The sequence below is a fragment of the Monodon monoceros genome, unplaced genomic scaffold (assembly GCF_005190385.1).
Source record: "Monodon monoceros isolate NGI ecotype Baffin Bay Population unplaced genomic scaffold, NGI_Narwhal_1 Super_Scaffold_3, whole genome shotgun sequence".
Classification (NCBI taxonomy): Eukaryota; Metazoa; Chordata; class Mammalia; order Artiodactyla; family Monodontidae; genus Monodon; species Monodon monoceros.
In genome coordinates, this window is record NW_021703780.1 from 4762188 (window position 1) to 4774758 (window position 12571).

Consider the following 12571-nt stretch of genomic DNA (forward strand, 5'->3'; position numbering starts at 1 on the left):
TGTCGCCTAGCTCTCTGTGTCCTTCCTGGTCCTGCCAGTTGTCGCCTAGCTCTTTGTGTCCTTCCTGGTCCTGCCCGTTGTCACCAGCTCTCTGTGTCCTTCCACACATGAAGATGCTGCCTTTTTGTCCTATTTATGTTGTTCGGCAGAGACAATTCATGATGAAAAGGGAGGATACTTGCTCGGGGTCTCGGGACTAGGACCGACGGGAGAGTTATAAAAGGTTGATTTCAGCTCCATTCAAAGAGCTTCCAGCGACGGAGGTTGTGTGTGACAGAGGGTTTAAGCAGACCCTGCTTAAAGAGACTGCGGTCCTGAGGACACTTGCCCCAAGGCTCCGCGGGCCATGGTGCTGACTGGTGGCTAACCTTGGACACCCCCTCAGCCCCGGCAGCTGGCGCCTTGGCTGACAAAGGGAATGGAAGAGATGAGTGGGTGGATCTGGGGCGGTGGTCCCTTCGGCCTTCCCTACGGGCAGGCTGGGGCTGGCGGCCCACCGTGTTGCCGAGCCACGGGACACGGCGAGGAGACGACACGGAGGATGCTGACTGGGCAGGCTTGCTGGACGGGATGGTGACGCAGCTTGTCTTCAAAATGGAAAGAATTTCTTAGAGGCTTAGTACTCACACGCACCTGAGAGACTTGAGATGAGAAAGTCAAGGAGACAGAGAGGCGTGCGTGTGTTTGGATGGAGCGGGTTCTTTCTACTCGATGATAAGGCTGTAAGCTCTGTGTTTCTATTGTATCCATTTTGCCTGCGCATTAGGGCGTCTGAGCCGGAAACACAGCGCAGGGCAGGCATCTTAGTGACCTGGGAAAGAGAAAAGTACATTACAGACGCTTCCTGGAAACATAAGGGGCTGAAATGCATTTCGCCATTTGGAAAGAGAATGGAAATTGTGCTTCTTTCTTTTAGCTATTTCCTTTGAGGTTTAACTATATTGTATTGCCTTTGTAATGCTTTCACAAAACAGACCCTGGCAGAACTCAAATGAGTAAATGACAAGCTAGTCACAAGCCAGCTACCAGGTGACATCTTAGCCTCCTGTTTTCTTTCTGTGGCAGTTCCAGTCTTCTGAGTGGAAGGAGTTGGTGATATGGCAAAGTGTCAGGGGGGTTTGGGGAGGAGATGGCTGGAACTGTGGAAGCGTTGGCACTGAAGAAGCCCAGAGTGGGGCAGTGCATCTGGCCCCGCGGTAGGAGGGGGGCATTCATAGCCACAGAAGGCCTGGGGTGCTGTACTTGAGAAGACTCTTGTGTTTATTGATTCACTGAGCCGAACTGACCCGCAAATACTGGGTACCTCCTGTGTGCAGTGCTCTGTAATAGGAATGATGCACCATACAAAGAAGAGTCTAATAATTCCCTCAGCTAACATTTGTTTCTTACTGAAAAGGAACATAGCTAAGAGCCACCAATTTTTTTCCAGTTCTCTTGAGAAATAATTGACCTCCATCACTGTCTAAGTTCAAGGAGTACAGCATGATGGTTTGATTTACATATATTGTGAAATGATGACCTCAGTAGGTTCAGCTAACCTCCATCTTCTCATATAGATGCAGTAAAAAGAAGAGAAAGAAGAAAAAAATAAAGGGACAAAATGTTCTCCTTGTGATGAGAACTCTTAGGATCTAATCTCTTAACAACTTCCTTATGTGTCATAGAGCAGCGTTAGCTATAGTCATCATGTTGTACGTTACATCCCTAGTACTCATTTATCCTGTAACTGGAAATTTGTACCTTTTGACCACCTTCCTCCACTTTCCCTCCCCCACCCCTCACCTGTCATAACCACAAGTCTGATCTCTTTTTCTATGAGTTCGTCTTATTTGTTTGTTTGTTTGGGGGGATTTTTTTGTTTTTGTTCTTAAATTCACATATGAATTAGATCATACAGCGTTTGTCTTTCACTGTCTTACTTACTTACTTCACTGAGCATAATGCCTTCAGGGTCCATCCATGTTGTCGCAAATGGCAGGATTTCCTCATTTTTTATGGCTCAATAGTGTGTCGTTATACACACACACACACACACACACACACACACACACATACCCATATACGTACAGCAACTATTTGTTTATCCATTCACCCATCCATCATCAATCAGTGGACATTTAAGTTATTTCCATGTCTTGACTGTTATAAATAATGCTGCAGTGAACATGGAAGTGCAGATATCTTTTCAAGTGTTTTCGTTGCTTTTGGATATATTCCCAGAATTGGAATTGCTTGATCATATGTTAGTTCTAATTTTAATTTTTTGAGGATACTGTTTTCCACAGTGGCCATACCAGTTTATATTCCCATCCACAGTGCACAAGGGTCCCTTTTCTCCACATCCATGCCAGCATTTGTTCTCTGTTGTCTTTTTGTTGATGGCCATTCTCATAGGTGTAAGGTGATATTTCATTGTGATATTAATTTGCATTTACTTAATGACTAGTGATGTTGAACAACTTTTCATGTACCTCTTGGCTTTTCTTATATCTTCTTTGGAGAAATGTCTATTCAGATCCTTTGTCCTTTTCTCAATTGGGATATTTGGGTTTTTGCTATTGAATTGCATAAGTTCTTTATATGTTGTGGATATTAACCCCTTATCAGATACACGGTTTGCAAATATTGTTGTTTGTTATACGGAGCGAGGCACGTTAACGTGCTCAGTTAACAGCGACTGGTTAAGAGGCCACTGCAGGTCCCAGGATGTAGGCTGAGGTAGAGGAGGCACCCTCTGGATGCCCTTGGTGTGACCCTTCCGCACGTGAGGGCAGCCAGCCTGATTGTGCAAGAACAGTATTGAGTTCTGTCCTATATGGTGCCAGGAGCTCCAGGACACTTACCAGATGAAAGGGGAGAGAGAAGTTTCATCAATATCTAGTGCACAGTGCAGATTTGCCATTTCCCAGGCGTATGCAATGCTAGACACTGGAGATGCAAAGATAGACAAAGAAACAAAATAATTAAAATGTGATTAAGAACATGTCCAACAAAATCAAATTTGGGGGAGAAAAAAGAAGTATCGTTTGACATTACAGATAGCTCCTCAAAAAAAAAACCTACCAATACCCATTGTGGAGCCAGTAGCTGAGTCCATAGACTTATAGAAAATCTCAGAGCCAGATGAGCTCGTAGAACGATCTCTCCAAGTCTGCTGTTTCACAGAAGGGGGAGCAGAGACCCAGGGAGCAGAGGTGAAGAGGCAGGCTATGCTGGTTTACATTTCTCTCTGGCTGCACGCCAGAAAGTGGGCAAAGGCACGTGGACTTCCCTGGGTTGGTGAAGGCTCATGCTTTCTCATCTTAAAATGTTTTTGGCTGCCGGTAACCAACGCTTAGAGCCAGAGAAGCACTTCTGGCATTGACGTAGAATTACACCTGTGCTGTGTGAGCTTCTGGAGCTGCTGAGCTTTTCACAACCCACCTATCCCCTCCCCGCCGCTTTATTGTTTATGGCCACCTTCTTTTAATGCCCATCATCAGCGTTTCTGCTCAGCTCTGCTCTTTCAGCAGTCTCTGTGCACTGACAATAAGTCTGAAAAGATGCAAGTTTTTTAAAGTTGGCCTTTCCCCTCAAGGGATGAGATAGGGTTTAGTAGCTTCAGTTATGTTGAATTTTACTTATGAATGGTGATGACTCACATATAATATGAGTTTTATTTTCTGTTTTATATGTATTTTATATGCAGCCACATAGGCAAATATTTAATTTATTTTCAGTCTTGTACTGTTGGACAGCAACCACTAACGTCCAGGATATTGTACGGATTCAGGCGTGGGTCTGCCTTTGAGGAAGCTTGGTAGATGCCGGGCACACGGTTAGGATTACCCAGATGCCACCATGACACTGAAACAGCTGGTCGACTGGTCGTTTCAGCCAATCAGAGAAACCAGTGGGAAAAGAATCCCTAAAACTTACTTAAATAAATGACTTGGTTTTTACTGCTTGATTCAGGCAAAACATTTACTCTGTTATTTTTTTATGTAGAAACAGCTGAAACAGAACTGTACGGCTTTGAAGCCAAATTCCAGTTTGAATTCTGGCTCTACCGCTCGGTGCTGTGTGCCTTGAGCAAGTTACTTAACTTCTCTGGGGCCCAGTGTTTTCACTTGTAAAAATGGGGATGGTAATACTTATTGCATGGTGTTTTCAAGAGGGTTGTATTTTAATAATAAATATAAGGTATTTAGCGCAGTTGCTGAAAAATCAAATGTTAATTCCCCTCCTCCTAAGAGAGCGTGATCTCGGATGGATAGATGGCAGTCACCCCAGAGGTCTGTATTCGATGTCCATCCACGGTGCTTGCTGTAAGATGAGCCCTGTACGATGGGAAGGTTGCTGGGGACCTGGTCCACTGTATCACCCAGAGACCCTCTAGAAAACCTTTGTGAGAATTGTCTTAAGAAGTAACTACCAAGAGAAACTCAGTTCCCCTCGAGGTGCAGGTGAATTTAATCTCATAGATTTTGTACGTCCCAGAGCCCGACTTGAAGCTCAGCTGATTCCCTGCAGAGGCCTTCAGGCTGGCGATTTGCATCGCCCTGGTGCCCGATCTCAAAGTCCTGCTCGTGTGAATAGTTTCCCTCCCCATGTTCTGTTAGGAGAGAGGCTTGGATGTGGTTAGATGGTATTGATATCTCAGCCACAACTCGAATCCTCCCCCGTGGGTCACTCCTGCCCATCCCAGCTCCTGGGGCCACGCCAGGCAGGACACGTAGCAGAGGGGCTGCCAGGGTGGCACCTGGCTGAGCAGAGTACCCAGCCCTGCCGTGTGGGGCAGTGGAGGGGAGAGGGGCTGCTACCCTCAGATCCCTTCATGCCCGCTTCCTTGGTTCATGCAAAGGGGACGGGGAAGGAGTGCACAGACAGAAGTGAGTCTGGCTTGAGAAGTGTGTCGATAACATCCCACCCCTCACATTGATTCTTTAGTTTTGTTCACATTCCAACGTTACTTTATTGTGTCCTTTTTTTCGTAAGCCTCTTTAAACCCTTTGTAGAATGAGGCAAGATGTAAAACCACGAAGCTTCAGAGATCCTGTATCCAAGTTAACTGTAGTGTGTTACTGATATGGGCACCCACCCGCGGGGGAGGATGCCCTGAGCACGTGTGTTCAAAGGGCCTTCATGGCCTGGCAGCCGTAGGTGGCGGAGTCATTAGGCGTGTCCCCTCGAATCACATAGACCAGTGCTGACCTATGGCTTTGTATTTGAAGGCACACCCCTCACTACCAGTGCAGATACCCGATGCAGGAAATCATTTGCTCCTGGGCTGTTTCCTGTGCCGTTTCGAGAGAGCAGAGACCGTGTCTGATGTTCTTCGTACCTGTGCTGTACGGCTGGGCCCACAGCTGACGCGGCGTAAATGCATAGCGCGTGAGGGGCCAGATGAGGATGTTTTAACTGGGGAGCTTATTCAGAATAATGAAATGTAGAATACCAGAATATATGAACAGCATTTTGGACAAATTGTTATTCCTTGTAGATACTTTTAGGAGCACAAACTCTTCCCCTCACCAAATGCTGAGTGAGCTCCTGCTTTAATGGATAAACTTGGTTTCTGATCGGCGTGCCCGGCACCGAAGCCCAATTACATTTCTAAAAGCACGCTTTTCAGGTGTTTCCGTGCAGCTTGTTCTCTGAGAAAGTTTGCTGTCTGATGTGCGTTGTTTAGGATTTACGCTATACAGCAGGCCCTGTCCTGACAGTGTAAAGTTCGACCGGGACCCTCCGCAATGATTACTAATTCTTAATGAAGACCGAAATCGGGTGACTTCACTGAATTTGTATGTGCCTAAAACATTTTTATTTTTCCTGGTCTTGTTGTGCCCACTCAGGACTATACACTCTGCCGTCCATGCCTGACTGTATAAGACGTCTGAACGTTCACCCACTGGAATAAATACCGAGTGTCAGTGAGCTCATTATGCTAAATCCTGAGGTAATTACTTTCTGCCTTAGTTGGGGACTTAAGGCAGCAGAAGCTAAAATTATTCCGTCTCGAGACAAACCCTGAGGTGGCTGTTAGAGTTAAATATAATTCATTTGCAGCATGTCTATTATAGTTACATTTAACTAATTTGGGCCTGTTGCTGGCCAGCAGCTGAGGAGGAAGAAGTTTCCGCGTCCCTGAGCTCCGCAGGAAGAAAATCGAGACTCCAGGATGGAGCTTCCAGAACTTGACGGAAGAGCTACTCCCACTCCGTCCCTGCTCTTCCTGTCCCCGGAGCTGGACGCGCTCGTGGCTGAGAGTCTTTGGCGAAGGAGCGATTCCGGCCGTGGGTTCACGTGGGGTGGCACAAGGATGGCAGCTCTGCCCAGGGGTTCTGTCCAGTTTTGGTTTGGGTTCAGAGCTTCCCCAGTTGCAGAAAGAACCCCCACGTCCAGGGTCACCATGAGACGGTCTTCTCTGCAGGTTATTAAGCCCCTCCTTTCATGCCCCCCCTCACAGTCACAGGGCCAACTTGGGGGTGGTTTCTTCCTAGGCCTTCCAGCCTGGAAGAGGGCGTGCTCTGGAAAACAGTGTAAAAGAAGGGCTTCTTCAAAGAGCCTCACGTGTGTTTACAGCGGATGGTCTGACCGTTTGAGGATGTTCCGTTGGGTGCATGCTGTCAGGAGCAGAGTTGGCCCCGGGGGAGGTCCCCCGGCCTGACAGCTCCTCCAGCAGTGACGCTGAGGGGACCCTCGGGGCGGAAGCCACTCCAGGGTTGAGCGGGGTACTGGGGCGCCGTCAGCCTGTGTCCAGGAACAAGAGTCAAGAATCACTGTAGTTGGCCAGACCCCTGCGGACAGGGACTACGCCAGGAGAGGGCACAGAATTCTGACCATCACGAGGAAAACACTGTCCTGCTTTTCCACGGAAATATCACGTGTCTACGCCGGACACACGTGCGCTGTTCTAATGGCTCCCGGGCAGGAGCGCTTGGAAGAAGTCAGGGAAGTGTGAGTGGGTGGATGGTGCGGGGGTCCCGGGGCTACGGCACACCGAGAGGCAGCAGCGCTCCTGCAGCGGAGGGACGAGAGGAAGCAGACAGCGTCGAGGTCCGTGGGGTTGGACACAGGTTCTCTGAGGCCAGGACGGTTTCCTTCACCAAACCCAGGTGCGCAGCCAGCAGGGCAGGCACGCCCACCGTGCCCAGCCGTCTACCCTGGGCACATCCCGGCCCTTCAGTCCCGGGGACTCGGCTTACAAAGGCCCAGTGTCTGACCCTCAAGCTAGTGTTCTTTCCTCTGCACCACAGTTGCTTCCCTTGGGCCCAGGCTCTTCTGAAAACTCCCCTTTTCCATTTTAATCAAACAAATTTTCACCATGGCAGTGGTTTGTGAATTTAATGAGCGAGCTGTGACACAAAAAGTAAACTGTATAGGTTACATAATTTCAGGGCCAGGTTGACTTTTCCAGAATTTTGTGTCAAAGTGGAGATTTAGTTTAGGCTGTTAAAATTCAGGAAAAGATAATAAAGCCTTTCTCTGTCTCCATCCTCCCCCTGCTCCCCCACCCCCCACCGCCCCCGCCTTAAAAATAGCATCTGAAGTCTCATTGTAGCTGAGTCACTGCTTGGTGTGATCAGGGCTAGGCTGCAACTGGACCTGTCAGAATGAGGCCAGAGTGATTCATGATGGAAGCTAAGTTTGGTTGCCACTGACAACAGGTTCCTCTCTGTTCTTTTCCTGGAGTTTGGCCACACCATATTTTGCCTTTGGAGTAGAAACACCTCTTCATAGAGTTAGTAATGGGATGAGATGGGCCCTCCTGCTATGACACACAGAACTCCCAACCATTTATTAGGGGGAAGTATGTGTAATTAGCATAACTGAAGACCTACGGAGAATATAGCTGTATAGGCAATGTATCTCATCCACCACCACAGCTTGATACCAACCCAGTCTACCAGCCGAGTGCCCCAGCAGCTTTTGTGAGCCCCAGACTGTGCATCCCACCGAGGAGAGACAAAAGATTGAATAGATGTGGTCCCTACCCTAAAGGAACTTGGGGAGACATAAACCAGTGAAAGCAGCAGCCTGCACTTCCCATGCCAACTCGAATCACGTGTCTGTTTCCCGCCAGCTTCCTGGAGAGCAGGAGCTGCGTCTTGTGCTCACGCACACGCCTGGCACGTATTTGAGGGGTCGGTGAGTTCGTGGAACTGAAGTGAGCTGGCACTGCAGCACCTGCTCGCCCCCTTCTGCCATCAGAACTCGGTCCCCACACCATTCCTTCCTGCCTTCCTGGGGCACACATTTGGGCCAGGCCACCCTGGTGCAAGTGTCTGGGGAATGCAGAGGAGATCTATCTGTATCAGCAAGCGTACAGTTACTATGGCTTTGTTCTCAGAGTGGGACTTGGGCAGTAAGGAACTCTCTGCTCCGGGCATTTGTGCAGAATTTGACTAAACTTACATCAGCTGGACTTCTGCCAGCTCTTTGGAAGTGAGGGTCAGAGATGAGAAGCACAGGTACTTTCCAGGAAACAAAACTGCTTCACTGCAATGCTGATGGTGCTTCTCAATAAACTCATATTTATGGGAGACGTAGAGCAGAGCTTCTTAATTAGGGTGCCTTAGTATACAGATGTGCACACAGATATGGGTGTGCCGACATGAGCTCTTTGGACATCTAGATATGTCTGGAGTATGGGATGGATTTTATATATGGATGCGGATGTAGATATCTAGCCTATATAATGTACGTATACATATACGTTCCAGAAGAGTACAAGGATATGCAACAAGATGGTAACTGTGCTTCTCTGGATGGTAGGATTATGGCAGCATTTGACTTTTTTTTACTTATTTATCTATTTTCATTTAAAAATCATTTATATGTATTAATCATGTAATTAAGTCAACCAAATACTAAGCAAAATGTTGAATTTAGACTTACCAAGGTTTAGTGGTCCAGCCAAAGATTTACGGGTATGTTATATTCCAGCACTGACTTGGAAACCATTTGTCCTGAAGATATGTCCTTTTTTGTTGTTGTTGTTAGTTTAAAGATGACTATTTTCAGGCAGTGAATCCTCTTCCAAAAAAAAAAAAAAGAAGAAGAAGAAAGAAAAGAAAAAAAATAGGAAAGCAGAGGTCACAAATCAGAGAAATTGTTCAATGTTGATAGATTTTATTTTCTTTGCTTCTAAAACTAACATTGGTAACAGCCCAAATTTTCCCCATTTGTGGAACATCCTTAACCTCCTATTAAGGATGTGTTGGATAGAAATATTAAGAGAAAAACCTGTTGGTCAGATGTTAGTTCTAAATGGCCAGACCACAGAGGACACTGACAGTTGACCCTGGAGGGTATAGACACACGCTAAAGCAGTAGACTGCAAGTTGGGAAATCTTTTTTCCATTCTCATCCTCCACTCACCCAGCAGCCATAGGCAAGGAATAATGATTTGACAGTTGCATTTTATGGCATGCTACATTTATAAAACATTTATGGTCATCCAAGTTAGTTTTCTTCACAAGACTTCTGTGAATGCCTCACTTCTTTTTACCTAGTCTCAGATTCTTAACCGGGGGTTAGAGGGCACGATATGTACTTTTTTCTCAAATTGGAATGCCTTTAACTTAAATGAGATCGATATCCTTAGGATCTTCTGGGAGAAGTACTATTTTCTCCAGTTTCCAACATTACAAAATACTTCCATATTTGGAACTGTGGCATTTTATACTCAGAGGGATTCTTTAAAAGAGATTGTCTGGTTCAGTTTCTTCATTATTCAAAAGAAAAAGTTGAGACCAACACAGTCAAAGGGAAATGCCCAAAGCCCCAAGAAGTAGTTGGCAGCAGGGCTACAGCCAGGGCCCAGTTCTCTTTTTACTACTTCTAATATGTGCTACTTTTTACCTAAGATTTCCAACTGTTATGGGGAACTAAAGCAGTGTTTTCTAACTTGCAATTTTTAGGGGAAAAGAAATGAAAAACGCAGTGTCTGGTACCATGTAGGTGGTCAATCAATATTTGATGAAGACGGTGTTTAGTAAACTTGCATATATTGACCCGCTGAGTCAATAAAAAACATAGCACATCTGCATATACACACGTAGGTAGGTAGGTGGATGGATGGATGGATGGATGGATAACAGATTGATGATAGGTACTAGGTAGCAAGTAGCACCAGCATGTGTGCTCTCTGTCTGCACAAGGATTTAGTTATCATGTGTCCCCAGTCTGCATGGCTCTCTTCAAAGGAAGAAGCTCTGGAGGGGAGTGACAGAATTTTAGGAGACAGAGAAAATATACTCCTTTTCACTGAAAACCTAGCAGAAGTGCTTTTGGGTGAGAAAGCCATACACACTTGCGTGCAGGTATTTTGGTATCAGTGTAGTATTGTCTACAGTGACTCTTCGTTTAGTCATAAAATATGTTACCTGCCACTCCACAGGTGCCAAATGACGCCTGAGAGACCTGTTAAATGAGGCCGAATCGTAGAGCAAGCGTAGGAAGAACACTACCCCGTAATTATACAGTGTATCTTCGCTTTGGGTTTGTGTTTCCAAGTTCCTCCTGTTTTACTGTGCAAGGGTAACTTAGAAAACCTTGAAAGAAGGTTTTCTAAGTTACTCTTGCACAGAGTAACTTCACTCAACAAAATAGAGTGAAGAGTTCAGAGGTAAATAAAGTAATGTGGACTAATTCATAAACACCCTACAGAAGGTACTTCGTTTTCATCGTGTCTTCCGGTGGTTAACGTGTCCAGCAGGAAGGTAAATTTCTCATTTCCTTTCCCATATCACAGACTGTGTCTTCTTAATCACCTTTTCCCCGTATTCAACAGCATCCTGGTCATAATCGTGGCATATGCTACATTGACACCGTGGCGAAATCATTCTTTTTCTCCCACCTAAGGGAAATTTCACTTCTTTATTGAATGAAGGAGGCATTTAAAGCATAAATTAAAATAAAGATAACTATTAAGTCTGGTTAGGCTCATACAGAAAAATAATAAAAGAACTGTCAAAACAGCCTGACTCAAGTTTGCTACAAAAAAAGTTTAATGCACTGCATCTAAGCAGGCAAGAAGATTCGCCTCACGCTACTCAAAGGTGCCTGTCAGCTTTGTTGATCAGGGAGACTCACTTGTATGGGGCATTAGATGAACAGAGGGTCTCTGTACGTGTCTATTATTGATGATTTATTTGATTTGATTCTTTTTTTTCCTCTCTTCCATTCTCATATTAGGCTCTTATACCTTCAATTGGATTTTGCATTCGTTAAGTACAAACAACAGCATACATATTAGACCGGATACATATTCAGAAATATGCATTCATATAATCTCCTTTTTAAAAAATTTATTTACTCATTTATTTATTTTTGGCTGCATTGGGTCTTCATTGCTGCGCGCGGGCTTTCTCTAGTTGCGGCGAGCAGGGGCTACTCTTCGTTGCGGTGCGCGGGCTTCTCATTGCGGTGGCTTCTCTTGTTGCGGAGCATGGGCTCTAGGCGTGCGGGCTTCAGTAGTTGTGGCTCGTGGGCTCTAGAGCACAGGCTCAGTAGTTGTGGCTCACGGGCTCTAGAACGCAGGCTCAGTAGTTGTGGTGCACGAGCTTTGTGGCTCCGCAGCATGTGGGGTCTTCCCAGACCAGGGATCGAACCCGTGTCCCCTGCATTGGTAGGTGGATTCTTAACCACTGCGCCACCAGGGAAGTCCCAATCTCCCATTTTTAAACCATGAGACTAACAATATATTTTATTGTACATGCCTCTGGTGTCCTAGTCTGGGAGCTGCTTAAACTCTCAATAGCATCCTAAGAAGAGTATCGCAGAGAGCGGCGCTATAGCCACGAGGACATTTATAACGTCACATTAAGGTAGAGTGTAAGTCGTGTGCCTTGTAATAATAGATTAAATGATTGTAAATACGGTTTTATGTAGAAAAGGTTCAAAGCAGTTTAAAAATTTTTGTATGGCGCCATATTTTGAATGTGAAAGTCTCATTTTGTTTAATCCCAAACTTAATAGACCTGAAGCTTCTGTGCTTTTATTGTATATTAGTAAGGAAAAATCCTTGTAGTCAATCCTAGATACATGCCCCATCTTGCCTTGGTGATCACAACTCCAGGGTTCCCTCCCTCACTCTTGTATTGTCCCCTGATGTTTGCTGCTTCCTGAAGTCAATAGAGACAGACTTGAGCCACCTTGAGTGTTGTCTCAGTATTTACCGAGTACAGAGAAAATTCCATTTGAGAAAACCGCAGAGTATGGCCATTCCTGGAACAACCAAGAGATGGTTATTACTATTGGAAAGAATCGTTTTGCCGTGCTTTACCTTAAGGGTGACCAAAATAGTGTTTTAAAAATCAATCTCAAATTCGGAGGCATTTGTATATTTAAAGTGCCCACATACCTAAGATTGTTCATGATCAGTTTCCTGAACTGTTATTCTTTTCATTAAAAATATTGGAAATGTATCTTTATAAAACTTTTATATAAATTTGTGAATCAAAACAAATTCTTTTTCAAGCCATGTGTCCTTTTTTCTTTTAAGTGGGCGTGGTATGACTGCTGAGAATCAAAGCAGACACAGTTAGAAAGGACCAGTCCATAAGAGAATCGAAAAGCAGGCAGC

At 45.4% G+C, this 12571-nt stretch overlaps 1 protein-coding gene across 1 annotated transcript in view; it reads left to right on the forward strand.

Moving 5' to 3' along the window:
* FARS2 (phenylalanyl-tRNA synthetase 2, mitochondrial) overlaps positions 1-12571 on the forward strand; it is a 387381-nt gene that overhangs the window by 289677 nt on the left and 85133 nt on the right. The window lies entirely within an intron of this gene.